The sequence below is a fragment of the Amblyomma americanum genome, chromosome 11, assembly GCF_052857255.1.
Source record: "Amblyomma americanum isolate KBUSLIRL-KWMA chromosome 11, ASM5285725v1, whole genome shotgun sequence".
Lineage (NCBI taxonomy): Eukaryota > Metazoa > Arthropoda > Arachnida > Ixodida > Ixodidae > Amblyomma > Amblyomma americanum.
Window position 1 is genome coordinate 109,144,253 of NC_135507.1, and position 14,969 is coordinate 109,159,221.

Genomic DNA, 14,969 nt, shown 5'->3' on the forward strand with positions numbered 1-14,969 from the left:
TAATCTCCCTTGTCAGCTGTGCAGTGAAGTTAGTTTTCACTATTGTCAGAATGGACCAACTATCCCAGCAAAAAGTTCTGCTAGACAAGGGAGATGTTAGCAAGATTGGGACGCGCGCCCCGTTTTTCGACTCCAGAACATCCCGAGAGCAACGGGACAGTAGAACGGTGGAACCGCGTCCTCAAAAACATGCTTCTTCATGTAATAGAGAAAGACCCGAGAAACTGGGACAGGCTCATCCCATTTGTGCTATGGGCGTACAGGGAGGTACCCCATGACACCACAGGGGTTGCCCCATTCCGACTCCTTTACGGCAGGAATCCTACGGGGCCGCTGGAAATTTTGCAGAGCACTAGGACGGGTGAGCATCCGCTCCCAAACACACTAAGGGAAGAGCCCGCAAAATATTTGAGACAGCTGCGCGAACAGCTAGAGATAGCCGCGGCAGTAGGGGGGCTAACGGCAAGCGCACGGCACGGGAGCTACACACAGGCGTACAATAGGCAGGCTAGGAACAAGGTTTTCAGCGTCGGAGATCAAGTTCTCGTGTTTGATACCGACCGCGACAACAAACTAGCTCCTAAATGGCTCGGCCCATATGCCATAACCGCGCAGGAAAGGCAAAACTCCTACAGGATCGATACCGGAGCGCGAGCCGCGCCACTTGTGCATGCAAATAGGCTTCGGCCTTACTACGCGCGGGTTAGCCACGTTGGTGTCGTATTCGACGAAGACACAGATTTCGGAGAAATTGAGTGCACATCTCGCCCTGCGCCCACACAGTCGGGCCCCTTTTCCATCGAACAGGAGAAACTGGCACATTTGGACTCTCAGCAGCGCGCTGAAATGGCGAAACTGTTCGCCGGTTACGCTGACCTGTTCGATGAAACACCGGGAGCGGCAGAAGTGGGACTGCACAAAATCGAGTTACAAGGCGGGTACCAGCCAAAACGTGCCTTCTCATATCGAGTGCCCGAGCTTCTTAGGGTTGAGGTTAGCCGCCAGATTGACGAGTTGTTAGACCTGGGTATCATATACCCCGTAGAGAGCGACTACGCTCATCCCGTGGTCTTTGTGGGGAAGAAGGACGGCTCAGTGCGCATGTGCATCGATTACCGCGCGGAACGCAGCCACACGCACTGATGCATTCCCGATGACACCCCCACATGAGTTAATTATGAGGGTAGGCCGCGCGAAGTTCACTACACTAGTAGACCTGCGACGAGGTTATTGACAGGTACCAGTGGCCCCCGAAAGCCAACATTTGACCGCGTTCGTGACCCACGAAGGACAGTACCCTTAGCGCATCATGCCATTTGGGCTAAAAAATGCGGCTGCCACTTTCCAGCGAATGATGAATACGCTGCTCTCCAGGCATCACGCCTACGCTGCGGCGTATCTCATTGACATTGCAATTTTCTCAACGTCGTGGCAGGAACATCTGAAGCAGCTGACCATTGTGTTTGGCTTACTCCGCGAAGCAAAACTTATGGTGAGCCAAGTCGCACAGGCACAGATTAGGTACTTAGGTCACGTAGTGAGAGGTGGTACCCACGGGCCAGACCCCGAGAAGCTAGCCGGTACTCCGGACCTCGCGCCGCCCACCACAAAAAAAAGCAGCTGCGAAGCCTGCTGGGACTATGTGGCTACTACCGCGAGTATGTCCAGAACTACGCTGAGGTCGCCGCGCCACTCACGTCCTTAACGAAGCGAGGGGTACCAAACGCGATTCCCTGGACTCTGGAAGCGCAGCAGGCTTTTGATAAGCTAAAGGAGTTGCTTTGCGAAGCGGCAGCGCTAAACACACCCGATATCCGCAAGCCGTATTGGCTGTTCACGGATGCATCCGAAGTCGCGGCCGCAGCTTGCTTGGCACAGATGGGAGAGGCGGGGCGAGAGGAACCGATCGCCTTCGCTAGTCACAGGTTCACGCCAACTCAGGCCCGCTGGTCAACAATCGAGGGCGAGGCATTCGCCATAATTTGGTCGCTTAAGAAATTTGACCACTGGGTGTTTGGTGCACAGATTAACGTGGTCTCGGATCACAATCCTCTTGCTTATCTGACGACGAGCACGCCTCATGGCGCGAAACTAGCAAGGTGGGCACTGGCATTACAGCGCTACAATGTGGTTGTAACGCACAGGCGAGGCGACTGCAACGGCAACGCCGACGCGTTATCTCGCGTCCCCAACATCAGCTGGGGAAAAGAGCAAAGCAATAATTGAGCCATGACCCCTCAGGCAGGCGTGAATGTTCCCGTTCACTCGCTGCACTTTGCGATGTGAACAGTGGTGAGTGACCGGAACCATGTGCAAGGACGCTGGCACGCTGACGCTCGTACTGTGATGAACTTCATTTATGAAGAGTTTATAACGAAGTTCTTTTGTCAGTGCCGCGACTTTTTTTGTTTGTTTGTAGAACTGATTATTTCTAACATTCACAGCGCAAGACGAACACGGACACGAGGGGAGACACCACAAAGCGCCGACTTCAACAAAAGTTTATTGCTGTGCGAGCGACTATATATGGTGTACAGCGGACATGCGCAGCAACGAAAAGGTACAATCATTCATGAGCATCTGGTAGCGGCGCCACATCGCAAGCGAACACATCATTTTCTGCACACGACAAAAAAAAAAGGAAAAAACAAAAAGCTAAAAAACCTAAAAAGCAGTACGCGCACAAGAACGTCGAAGCCATAATACTCAGAAGTACTTGTATTTGGGCGTGTTGGTTCATATCTTTTCAGGTGGACACAGGGGCGCAACAAAAACACACGGACATAGAAGTAGACAGGGACGAGCGCTTACTATCAACAGGCTTTATTCCGAAATTCGCAAGATATGACGCTCCTTATCACTTAACAGCAATGATGGAGTGCTGACACAGTGATCCCTTTTTTTTGCAATCTCTGCAGCCTCAGCAATCTCCCTGGCTGTTTTGCTTATGTACTTGTGAAGGATGGTGGTTCCTCCCAAAGAAGGACCACGTTCCTTGAACTGTTGGCAATCCCGGCAGTGTATGCCGAGATGACGAGATGCCCCGATGAAGCTGTTGTTATGTTCCATGAGCCTCTCGTTGAGGCACCTGCCTGTTTGGCCAATGTAGGCTCGTCCGCAGGGCAATGGAATCGAGTACACCACGTTTCTCGCGCACTTCACAAATGGCTGCCTGTGCCTAACAGCGCAGGAGTTGCTGACAGAGACGGCGGAATTCACCTTTTTGCATAGTTTAGAGAGTTTCTCAGGTGCGGAAAAGACCACATGAACTCCTGCTCTTTTTCCTATTTTTTTTGAGCTGGTGGGCGATGGTGTGCATGTACGGAAATACCGTCATATTCTTTCTCCAATCTCTGTCAGCTCCGTCCTGGTTACGAACCACTTCCCTGCTCTCTTTGAGCAAGCTCTCTGCAACCGCTAACAAGAGTGTGCTTGGATAGCCAGAGCTGTTCAACCTGGTCACCTGGTTAAGGAACGCAGACTCCAGTCTATGCTCGCACGATTTCTCGAGAGCACTGCAAAAGCATGACTTAACAATCGCACGTTTCACTAGTTTTGAGTGGGCTGAACCAAAAGGAAGAACAGGTTTGTTTCCTCGCGGTTCATAAGCCCAGCACACATGGTTAGCAGAAAAATAAATACCCAAGTCAAGAAATCTGATGAATCTGTTCACCGCCAGTTCATGCGTCAAGATTAGTGGTTGAAGGCATTCAGAAAACAAAGACAGAACACTAGACAAGTTTGCCTGATTGGACATATCTTCTGTGCCGGTGAAAACGAGAAAATCATCCACATATCTGAAGATGCCAACAACACTGGACCCTTCACTTCTACGCTTCAATTCTCGGTCCCGCTCCGCTAGAAAAATGTCGCTCAAAACCGGAGCAACGCAGGAGCCAATGCATATTCCGTTTTTTTGAGTGACGATGGTGCCTTCCCAAACTGCGAATGTTGACTTAAGGTAAGTTGAAAGCAATTCCAGGAAATTATCGACGGATAAACCACTACTGTTTTGAAACGGAATCACCCCATGTCTGTCTATGCAGTTCCTTACACTGGTCTGTAGGCTATCCTGCGGGATCGAATAATAAAGGTCTTTAATGTCGACTGAGAAAGCCGACAGGTTCGCCTTGGGCATGTCCTTAAGAAATCAGATCACCTCGTCAGAGTTCTTCACCTTGAAAGGGTCGTCAACGGTAAGAGAATTTAAATTTTGCTGCAGAAACCTTGCAAGCGATTTCTGCCAAGTTCCATTTTCAGAGATAATTACCCGCAGAGGGCAGTCCACTTTATGAGTTTTTGCAGCAAAGAAAAGGTCCAAGCTTACCTTTTCCGCCTTGTCTATGGATTTAACAAGCTTATCCAAATTCATGGAGCTGCATAACCTTTTTGCCGCTCTCTTTACACGCTCTAGACGTACGTCATTTCTTGTATCGAACACCGAGTACACAGCTTCCTCTGCTTTCGCTTTATACATGACCTCCGAAAGCACCACAAAGCCCCCTTCCTTGTCGGCGGTAAGGAGTGCTAAGGAATTATCCCGCAAATAAGAGACAGTTCTCTGGATGGGCAATCTATGAGGCTGGATTTTACACCGAGATATAACATCTACACCCTCCGAGAGGCATCTCCCATTTCTGGCTGCATGAGGCTGCAATTTGAGTTTCACGTTGCCGCGGCCTTTATTTGGTTTTGCGTAAATGAGCGGACTCCAAGCTCATTTAGCATCTTAGGGGGGACGTGTAAGGCCGCGCTTCAACGACGCGCATATCTTTTTTATTCCTTTAGCTTGTGGTCACTGCGGGCCTCCGGTCTACGCCCCCCCCCCCTTCTACCCCCGCAAGCAGTGGCAAAGGCGCAGGAAGCACTGGCTGCTTGAGAGCACCACTCTGACAGTCAAGGACACCTGGCGCCAAGAAAGCATGCGAGGCGCGAACAACGAGCACGTGGGGCCGCTTGATCTCATGCAGCATTCCCACGGCGGCAGAATGCGAACCAACTCACATTCCGCGATGGGCCCCTTTTTTTTCTTCTTTTTTCTGGAATTCTCGATGGCACCGAAGCGTCGCGGTTCTCCGCCGTCTGACATTCCTGCGGCGAGCCAGTGGGTCAGTGGTCCCGCCAATTAGCTAAAAAAAAAACGCTTCATCCTTTGAGAGGCGACGCGCTGGTGCGGCAGGGAAAGGGAAAGCATCAAGCGCTAAGGCCGAGAACTCCCCTCGGGGAGAGGGGTTTCAAAATGTTTTCTGTATATGTTTCTTTTTCTTTATAGCCAAGCCCCGGGCTCGAAGTTGGGTCTAACCTTCAAGGGCTGTGGCTACCTCCATTGGTTATCGAAGTTTAGGGCGGGCCTCGATATATGACCGCCCTAATTTCTTTGTTTGCAAAAGCTTTAAAACTGCATGTAAAATCATTGAAGGGCAGTCTTGTCTAGTTGCGCTAGAGGCTCCGTGCAGTGGCACGTAATTCTACAACCCTAGACTCTAACCTCGCGTCGATGAGAAAGGGCTTGTAGAGCGTGTTTCTCTGTGTGAGTATTGTCTTCGTCAGTTAGAGCTTGACCGTCTGTGTGACTCAACTTGTAACGCAGTTTGCCCTTGTACATACTGCAAATATATTCTCTCTTTGACCTTCATCTGCACATCTCCCTTCATCACCGCCAAACAACAACGTTTGGAAGAGTCTGCACCCTTCGAAGAACCTAACAGACTATCAAAAAATTACTCCATTGCAAAGAATTTCGAACCTATCAAGTTTCGTTCTGATAAGCAGAAGAAGGCTGCTTTGAAATTACTAGAAGATATGCACCTAGACTCTTTGCATATGCTCGTAAACTCAGAAAAAAAAAGATGTTTTAGAAGTGTTCTTCACTGGGAAAACCCATAAACCTGAATGTCCCTTGCGAGTGATTGTATCGGAAAGAGGAACGTAGCAATCCCATATCTCCCATTTCCTACAACGATCTTTGAAGCATCTTTGTGTGGATGACCCTTTCCTTATCCGGAACTCTGACTCCGTTTTGACTGAACTGAAAGCAGGATTGGACAAGGCATCGTGTGCTTTTTCAATAGATGTAGAAAACCTTTATTACTCTGTTCCTCACGATGGCCTCATTACAGCTATTGGTGAGAAGTTAAATGAGCCTGACCAAGTAGATTTTCAGAACGCCTGTGGCATAACCAGTGACCATTTTATATCGTTGCTAGAATTTTATCTTCACTCTACAGTCATTGATTTTAACCAGAAGTTTTATTTGCAAATAGATGGAATATGCATTGGCTCGTCTATTGTCCCTATTTTAACCGACATATTTTTATCATTTATTGACAAGCGCATTAGTGCGCAGTTGAACGGGACACCTGTTAGACGGGTTTTCCGCTTTGTTGATGATTATTTTATTCTTTTTGACGGGACCTCTCCCTTTTTCTTTGACGATGCTGTTGCTGAAGTTCTTAACATTTTTAGAGACAGTTCTCAAGGCCTTACTTTTACTTGAGAACTGCCTCAAGAGGGAAAAATCCAGTTCCTAGACGTTCTGTTTGATTTCTCTAGAAAAGACCATGTGTGTTGGGTGTACATCCCCGATCTAAGAAAAGCCTCATGCCGTTCAGCAGTGCCCACTCCAAACTGGTGAAACGCAGCATCGCCATCACGTGCCTACACGCAGCTCTCTCGAAATCCTGCGATCATTGTGTGCAGGCCGGCTTCGACAAGCAGCTGCTGAGACTGGGTAGCGCTGGCTACCCGTATCTGATGATAACAGAGACATGGTAATACCGACGGTGGTAATACCGTACATGCATAAGATAGCGCACAACATCAAGAAGGTAGGGGGTCGATCATTTTGGCAGCAGCGGCAGCTACGGAAGGACGTGTGCTAATCTGTTGAATTTCTGCAACTTTGCAGTGTTCAAGGAACGCCGCTGTATTTTGCAAGCTCGTCTTCTGCAAACAACTGCTGCAAATCAAGCTGAGGCGGGCTACAAGCGCATACGCAAGCCTTCTGATAGCTGGGTACAGCTGCACTTGGATTCACCGCCCCCAAGCCCGACGCCTTCTGACTGAACTTTCCTCTGGTGGTGTGCCGAGTGTCTCGCATCATTTTGGCAGCAGCGGCAGTGACGGAAGGACGTGTGCTAATCTGCTGAATTTCTGCAACTTTGCAGGTTGGTCAAAACTTTCTTGCTTTTATTAGCCTTGACCGCGCAGCTGTCGCTGCCTCGCTGCTGCCACTGCTCTCTGTAGTGTTGTGAAGTTCTTGATACGTTTCATGTAAACATGCCCCCAAATAATGAAAAAGAATGTTTGGCTTGCCATGGCGCTCTGCCTAGCACTGGTTTCTTGAGTTGTACCGAATGTGAGAACGACTATCATGTAGGGAAATGCTCCGGTGTAACTGCAGCTTTCTTCAAAACGAAGGAAGAATCGCTTCAGACAACATGGAAATGTCCAACATGCTCAACCGCAAGGCTGAGAGGAGCTAACGGCAGAAAATTGAGTACCGACTCTGACATTCTAATAGCTCTCGCAAGCATCAGTGCAAAGCTCGAGGCCTTAGGCCCACTGTCTGAAAAGGTTGATGGAATTGAATCCTCTATTAATATGATGTCTTCAAAGTATGATGAAGTCCTTGAGGCACTGAAACGGCAAGATGAGGATATAAAGAAATTGAATAAGCGGGTTGACATGCTCGAGGAAAAAGACCACAGTGAAGAGGTGGCAAAGCTCCGCGAGGATTTAAATGAGCTAGAGTGGAGAAATAGGCGCCTCAACCTCGAAATTCATGGTCTTCCCGAGTTTGCATAACGGAAACATGGCTCAACAGTGATGTTTCTTCTGATTGCATTGTTCCTCCTGGCTACACAATGCTCAGATGGGATCGAGATTCCCGTGGGGGTGGTGTGGCCATTATTGTGAAGTCATCGCTCTCAGTTTCCACGATTACGAGCGAAATGCCGGAGTCAGTGTGGTGTAAAATTGTTTTCTGGTGCTGCGTACGTCATAGGAGCAATTTACAGGCCACCGAATACTTCATCTGATTTTCTAGATAAGTTAAATGAGTTTCTTTTCAGTCATGTAACTAGGAGCACCCGCCTGGTAATGACTGGAGATTTCAACTTGCCACATATTGATTGGGGATTGACTACGCCTGGGCATACAGAAATTTCTAGCGCTGAAAAATTGCTGGATATTGCTTTCTTTTACAATTTGAGACAAGTAGTTGGACAACCTACACGGATATCGCCTCAGTCACAGTCATTACTAGACTTGGTGTTCCTCTCAAATAATGTAGGAGATATTGAAACAAATGTCACCGATGGAATATCTGATCACAAAATTATTTTCGTGACAGTGCTTACTTCTGCAAACGTTCCCGCGGAACCTATGGTTCGAGTAGAAATCAAAGAGTACGGGAAGGCCGATGATACATCTATCCTGGATTACCTGGAAACTTGTTTTGATGAATTTGAAAGTGCCTCTGAAAATGCATCAGTTGAATGTTTATGGCAGCGTCTTAAAGTTATCATCAGTACTTGTGTCGACCGGTACGTTCCAACTAGAGTTAAGAAAACAAAGCAGCGCAACCCATGGGTCACCAGGGATATCATTCACGCGAAACGGAAGTTGAAAAGATTGCGTAGAAAGAAGGCCGACTTCAACGACATACAGGTTTTACGTCAAAAATAAAAATGTTGCTATCGGCTGCAAAAGAAAGATTTTTCAATCACACTCTTAGTGGTTTTCTGCGAAATTCTCCAGAGAAATTTTGGCGCTATCTTGATAAAAGAAAGGAAAGAGTAAAGCAGGTGACAGTGGGAGCCGAACTTATTGCAGATAAAACGAATATGGCCGACCACTTCAATAAATATTTCCAATCTGTATTCGCAAGAAACACGAGCCAAAGCGACGCACACGACGAAGCACATTCTCGTGAAACGTCTATCGATGCTATCAGCTTTACTCAGAGCGGCGTGTTTCAGCAGCTGATACAATTGGACGAAAAAAAAGCTATCGGCCCGGATGGAATACCTACATGCTTCTTGAGACGGTATGCTGAATGGATGTCCTTCTACTTGGTAATTATATTCCGAAAATCACTCGTAACTCATTATCTGCCACAAGACTGGCGCACTGCCATTGTTATACCCGTATTTAAAAGTGGCAATCGCACACTTATGAACAACTATCGGCCTGTGTCACTTACTTCAATCTGCTGTAAGGTAATGGAACATGTTATTGCGAAACATATTATCATTTTTTTGGAAACAAACGGACTACTTTCTGAATGTCAGCATGGCTTCCGTCGAGGGTTTTCAACGGTGACACAGTTAATTGAGACAATACATGACCTTTCTAAAGCTATAGATGACCGGGGACAGATTGATGTTATTTGTGTAGATTTTGAAAAAGCCTTTGATAAGGTTCCTCATGACAAATTACTCCTGAAAGTGCGAAGGGCTGGCATTAATGGAGACATACTTAGATGGATAGAAGCGTACTTGGCGAAACGCAAACAGGCGGTACGTGTTGACAATTGTGAGTCTCGCTTTTTGGATGTGTATTCTGGTGTACCACAGGGTTCTGTGCTGGGGCCATTGCTATTTCTAGTTTATATCAATGACGTAGTATGTGCTGTTGGAAATTCTGTTAAACTGAAACTATTTGCGGATGATTGCCTCATTTATGCACCTGTCACATGTGAAGGAGATCAGATTAACATTAACCAAAACCTGCAGGCTTTTGCACTTTGGTGTGAGAAATGGGAAATGAAAATCAACTTCAATAAGACCACATTTACCCATATAACTAACAAACGAAATATAATTTCTTTTCAGTACAGTATTGCAGGTCACGATTTGGTTAATGTTAGTACATTCAAGTATCTGGGGGTGTCAATTTCTCACAACCTAAGTTGGCACAATCATGTCGAAAATGTTTGTGCGGTGGCACACAGAAAACTGTGTTTTCTAAGAGGAAAGTTGGGGAGAGCAACGAAAGATGTCAAACTTTTAGCATACAAATCTCTCATACGGCCTTCCCTTGAATATGCATCTGTAGTATGGTCTCCTCGGCAGAAGATTTTTTCAATGGAAATAGAAAAGATTCAAAGACGTGCAGCGAGATTCATTTGTTCAAAATACAGGACAACAGATTCGGTAACGGAGATGTTAAACTCATGTAGTCTAGAAACATTAGAAAAAAGACGTAAAAAGCAAAGATTAAAAATACTTTACCAAATAATTCACGGAGAAATTAACATCAATAAAGAAAAATATCTGCAGCCTCCAGGTAGAAAAGCTCCCGCCTTAACCACCACAAAGCGATTCGGCCATACTTGACACGAACTAACGTCTTTCGCTGCTCATTCCTTCCGGATGCTATTGAGCACTGGAATAAACTGCCCGCTCACGTTGCTGAGTCTACAGGTGTAGCGGCATTCTTGAATGCACTTGGGGATTCCGTCTAGGCATGGGATTCTTGTAGATGGGCGCGTAACTGATTGTCCAATATTACTTTTTGTATAGCAAGTGGTTCTACAGTGGTGTGAACTGTGTTGCGTTTCAATGCTCTCTTGTATTGTATGCTCAAAGAAGCTTGTTCATTCATGGTTATATATGGATTTTTTTTCTGTTCACTTTCCCTCCCTGTAATGACCCTCAAATGAGGGTTGACAGTATTCATAAATAAAATAAATAAAAAAGATGATGAAAACCTGCTCAATACTGTCAATGAAATTGCCCAGCAGATAAAGGTACCTGAGCTTACCGCAGAATCAATCGGGGCACTGCACCGGCTGCCCGCCAAACAAGGTAAAGCACCTGGAATAATTGTTCGTTTCCTCCGACAGAAAGACCGAGACTATTGGGTTTCACAGAGTAAGGCAGTGAAAAACACAAAAGATTCTGTGTTCATCACAGAAAATCTGACAAAGGGGAACAGAGAACTGTTGTTCAAGACGAAACAATGGGCCAAAGTCTACAACTATAAGTTTGCCTGGCATCACAACGGCAAGATTTTGCTTCGCAAGGCAGAAGGTCTTTCCGCACAGGTCATACGGAGCGTAGAGCTTGAGTAATTCTTTTCCTCCATTCATAAAGAGTATTTAGAGGACCCTTATGCGTCATGTTTGAGCAATGTTTTAAACCAAATGACTTGTGTTCGCTTATCGAAGGAAGACCTGCATCAACCCTTACCTTCTTGCACCTGAATATGCAATCAGCCCGAAATAAGAGTGATGAATTTTGTGCATTTCTAGAACAATTTGACTTTGATTTTACAGTCATCATGATGACTGAAACGTGGTACAGTGACACCAGTGATGTGATGCATCTCAGTGGTTACAACCCATTAGTTATGAACCGTGAATGTGAGCGAGGCGGTGGTGTTTGTCTATATCTTAAATGTGGAAATGGCTATGAAATTATGAGTGACTTATCACTGTCTACTGATCATTATGAAGCTATTTGTGTAAAGAGTGGTAATTTTGTGTTCTCTGTCATGTATAGGCCACCCGAAGGTGACCTAAACAAGTTCTTTAGTTATTTAGATTTGGTGTTTTCCTCTGTAAATCAGTGTAACTACACAATGGTTCTTGGTGGTGACCTTAACATCGACATTCTCTCTTGCACCGTGAAACAAAAAGAGTTTTTAATGATCCTTGAGTCGCATTCATTTTACAACGTTGTAGGAGCCCCTACACCCGTTACTGCAAATAGTGCAACGGCAATTGACTTATTTATTACTAATATTCTTGATAATAATATACTTAGTGGCACTGTAACAGCAGCAATTAGTGATCATTTACCTATATTTCTGGTTGCCGATCAGAAACTTATACCCGCAAAAAATTGCATGCAAAGTTTTATCATTCAGGATGTTACAGAAAATACACTTCAGCTGTTTCGAAACGAAATAGCTATCACACGCTGGCATGACTTGCTATGTTACTCTTCGCCCAATGACGCATATGACCATTTTATTTCACTGTTTTCTTCCATATACAAGAAGCATTTTCCATATAAAGTAGTAAAGAAACCCAAACGTGCACGAAAGCCCTGGATGACTAATAAATTACTAAAAATGATAAAAGTTAAAACAAGGATGTATCACAATTTTCTTGAGAGTCGTGACCCTGAATTTCTAGAAGATTTTAGAAAATACCGGAACTTGTTAAATAAGTGTTTGAAGCGTGCAAAACGCGACTATTATGCACATCTATTTGACGGAATTACGGATTCTAGACAAGCATGGAAGAAACTGAGTTCAATTCTACCTTCCAGGAATCAGACAAGAACTTTGGAATTAAAAATAGATGGCCAACAGTACGAGGGAAAAGCACTAGCAGAAAAATTCAATGATTATTTTCTCTCATTAGTCGAGAGTACTTACAACACCGCGCCCAGCGATATCTATCTGCCCCATTAGAACATTCCGTTTTTTTGAAACCTACTGACGAGTGTGAAGTCCTGAATTTATTCCATGCTTTGAAGAGAAGCAAATGCGAGGATATAGATGGAATAAAAATGCAGCCGGTTAGCTTTGTCATTGACCTTATTGCCCCATACCTAACCCATATTTACAACCTAGTTTTGTATACCGGTGTATTTCCAGGGAAACTTAAGACTGCTAAAGTGACAGTAGTGTACAAAAGTGGAGAAAAAGATAACTTAGGGAATTATAGGCCAATATCAATATTACCAATATTTTCAAAACCACTCGAGAAAATCATCTTTATAAGACTCACTGGTTTCTTTGATGCTAACTCTGTTATTACATCATCGCAATATGGCTTCCGGACAGGTAGATCTACTGAGACAGCTCTACTTCACCAAAAAAAATTAATTTTAGATAATATTGAAAGGAAGCTACTAACACTAGGACTATTTGTGGATTTCTCCAAGGCTTTTGACAGAATCAATCATAATATCCTACTAGACAAACTGTCTTGTTATGGTGTTCGTGGTATTTCTTTTAATTTGGTTCAAAGTTACTTGACAAATCGACATCAAGCAATATGTATAGGAAATGAAATGTCCTCATTACAAAAAAATAAGCATGGCGTACCTCAGGGGAGTATTCTCGGCCCACTGTTTTTCAATGCTTACATCAATGACCTTGTATCTCTAGATAGCACCATAAATTGTTATATACGCCGACGACACCAGTACATTTTTTACAGGAAGCAATGCAAATGACCTTGTCAAATCCGCCAACCTATTCTTGGACAAACTATGTAAATGGTCAAGCGCTAATAACCTAAAAATAAACTGTTCCAAAACAAAAGCAGCTCTCTTTCAAGCTAAACAAACAAATGTTCGCATTAATCCACTGAAGTTCGATAATACTGAAATAGAATTTTCTTCATCAGCAAAATCCCTGGGTGTCGTTTTTGATGAAAACATGCTATGGGATTTTCACGCCGAAAACATACAAACTAAACTGTGCAAAGCATTAGGTATAATGAGAAAAGTACATTTTTTACCTGTCCCCCAAAAACTAATGCTTTATAACACGCTTTTTGCACCTCATCTATTATATTATCATCTTGTTTGGGGTACTGGCACCAGGAAATCACTAAATAGATTGGTTACATTACAAAAAAATGCAGTTAGAGCCATTTCAAACTCTCCATATAATGCCCACACTTCCGACCTATTCCTTAAATACAAGATTACTAAAATTTCCACGCTTTATGAGCGCCAGTTGCTGGCATCTTTGAAATCTGAAATTCATAAAAATATAACAACATTACGAGCCGTTGCAAACTTGCAGATTAACATATCATCCCGCTCCACCCGCCACCATGAACATTGGCACGTTCCGCGATCACGTACTAACTACGGTCTCCAGATGCTTCGAAACAGGCTGCCTAGTACACTTAACAAATATAAGCTAACGGAATAGCAGCTGCGGGTTCTAACCAAGAAAAAATTATTCGATATTATTAACTAACCTGTACTGTTAGATTTGAATGTATTTTTTAAGTTATGCACTCATTCACTGTTTTTGCACTTATCTTGTTCGTATATTTTTTTTCCATTTGTTCCTTGTTATTCTTCCCATCATATATATTTTATGTCCTTCTAAACTGTCGTGCTTGCTGCAATGTGGTTCGGGGAGACGGGGCCAGTCAAGCTGCCCTTGACGCAGCTTTTATCCCGTCACCCTCCCCACACATCGTACATGCCCTGTACTTGTTGTGGGAAATAAACTGAAACTGAAACTGAAACTGAAATGTGTTGTTTTCAGCACCATGCAAGCTTGCAAAAATTTGCTCCATGATGAACATACGACACCGAAGATGTGCTATCAAACATCAAATACGGTTCACCGATTGCAAGTCCGAAGTCATATATCGCATACCGCTCAGCTGTGGATCTGCTTACATCGGCCAGACTGGCCGGTGTTTCAACGAGAGAGCTAGCGAGCACAGAAGAACAATTAAAAACAATGACAGGGGCAACCTGCCGGATCACTCTAGGGAATGCAGAGATTGCGGACCGGTGTTGGAACAGGCAACGTTTATCGATAGAGGCAGGGAGCGATCTGAAAGAGAGATTATCGAAGCCTATCATATACAGAAAGCTGGGTCCGTGTGCATTAGCACTTCATCGATTAAACTCTGCCGCCAGGAGCTGGGTTTCTTAGACGACCACTTGTAGTTCTAGATTCTGGGGTTTTTTGTTTGTTCTTGTGGCTTTTTCTTTTCTGCCGATGGTGTTTCGAAATATGAATTCAAACCATGATTATGTGTTTTCCTGCTTCCGGTTCGTGGTTGATATGTCTTGGCTTATAAAAGAGGGTGTTTCCGCAATAAACTCAGTTGGTAGTAGGCGCTCTTTGTGTCGTCCCCCTTTTTTCCTGTGTGTGTGTGTCTTTTGCGCCTTTCAGAACTTCTATTCACACCCCAGCTTTTTGAGCAAGCAGTTTACCTTCCCACTTAACAAAAGTCGATTGCAAGTACAACG

General features: G+C 44.7%; 1 long non-coding RNA gene and 1 pseudogene across 1 annotated transcript in view; one reads left to right on the plus strand and one right to left on the minus strand.

Annotated features, from left to right (window-relative positions):
- LOC144110846 (uncharacterized) overlaps nucleotides 1–2,226 on the plus strand; it is a 41,971-nt pseudogene extending 39,745 nt beyond the window's left edge.
- Nucleotides 1–14,969, minus strand: part of LOC144111130 (uncharacterized) — a 207,519-nt gene that overhangs the window by 63,264 nt on the left and 129,286 nt on the right. The gene's annotated exons all lie outside the window — the stretch shown is intronic.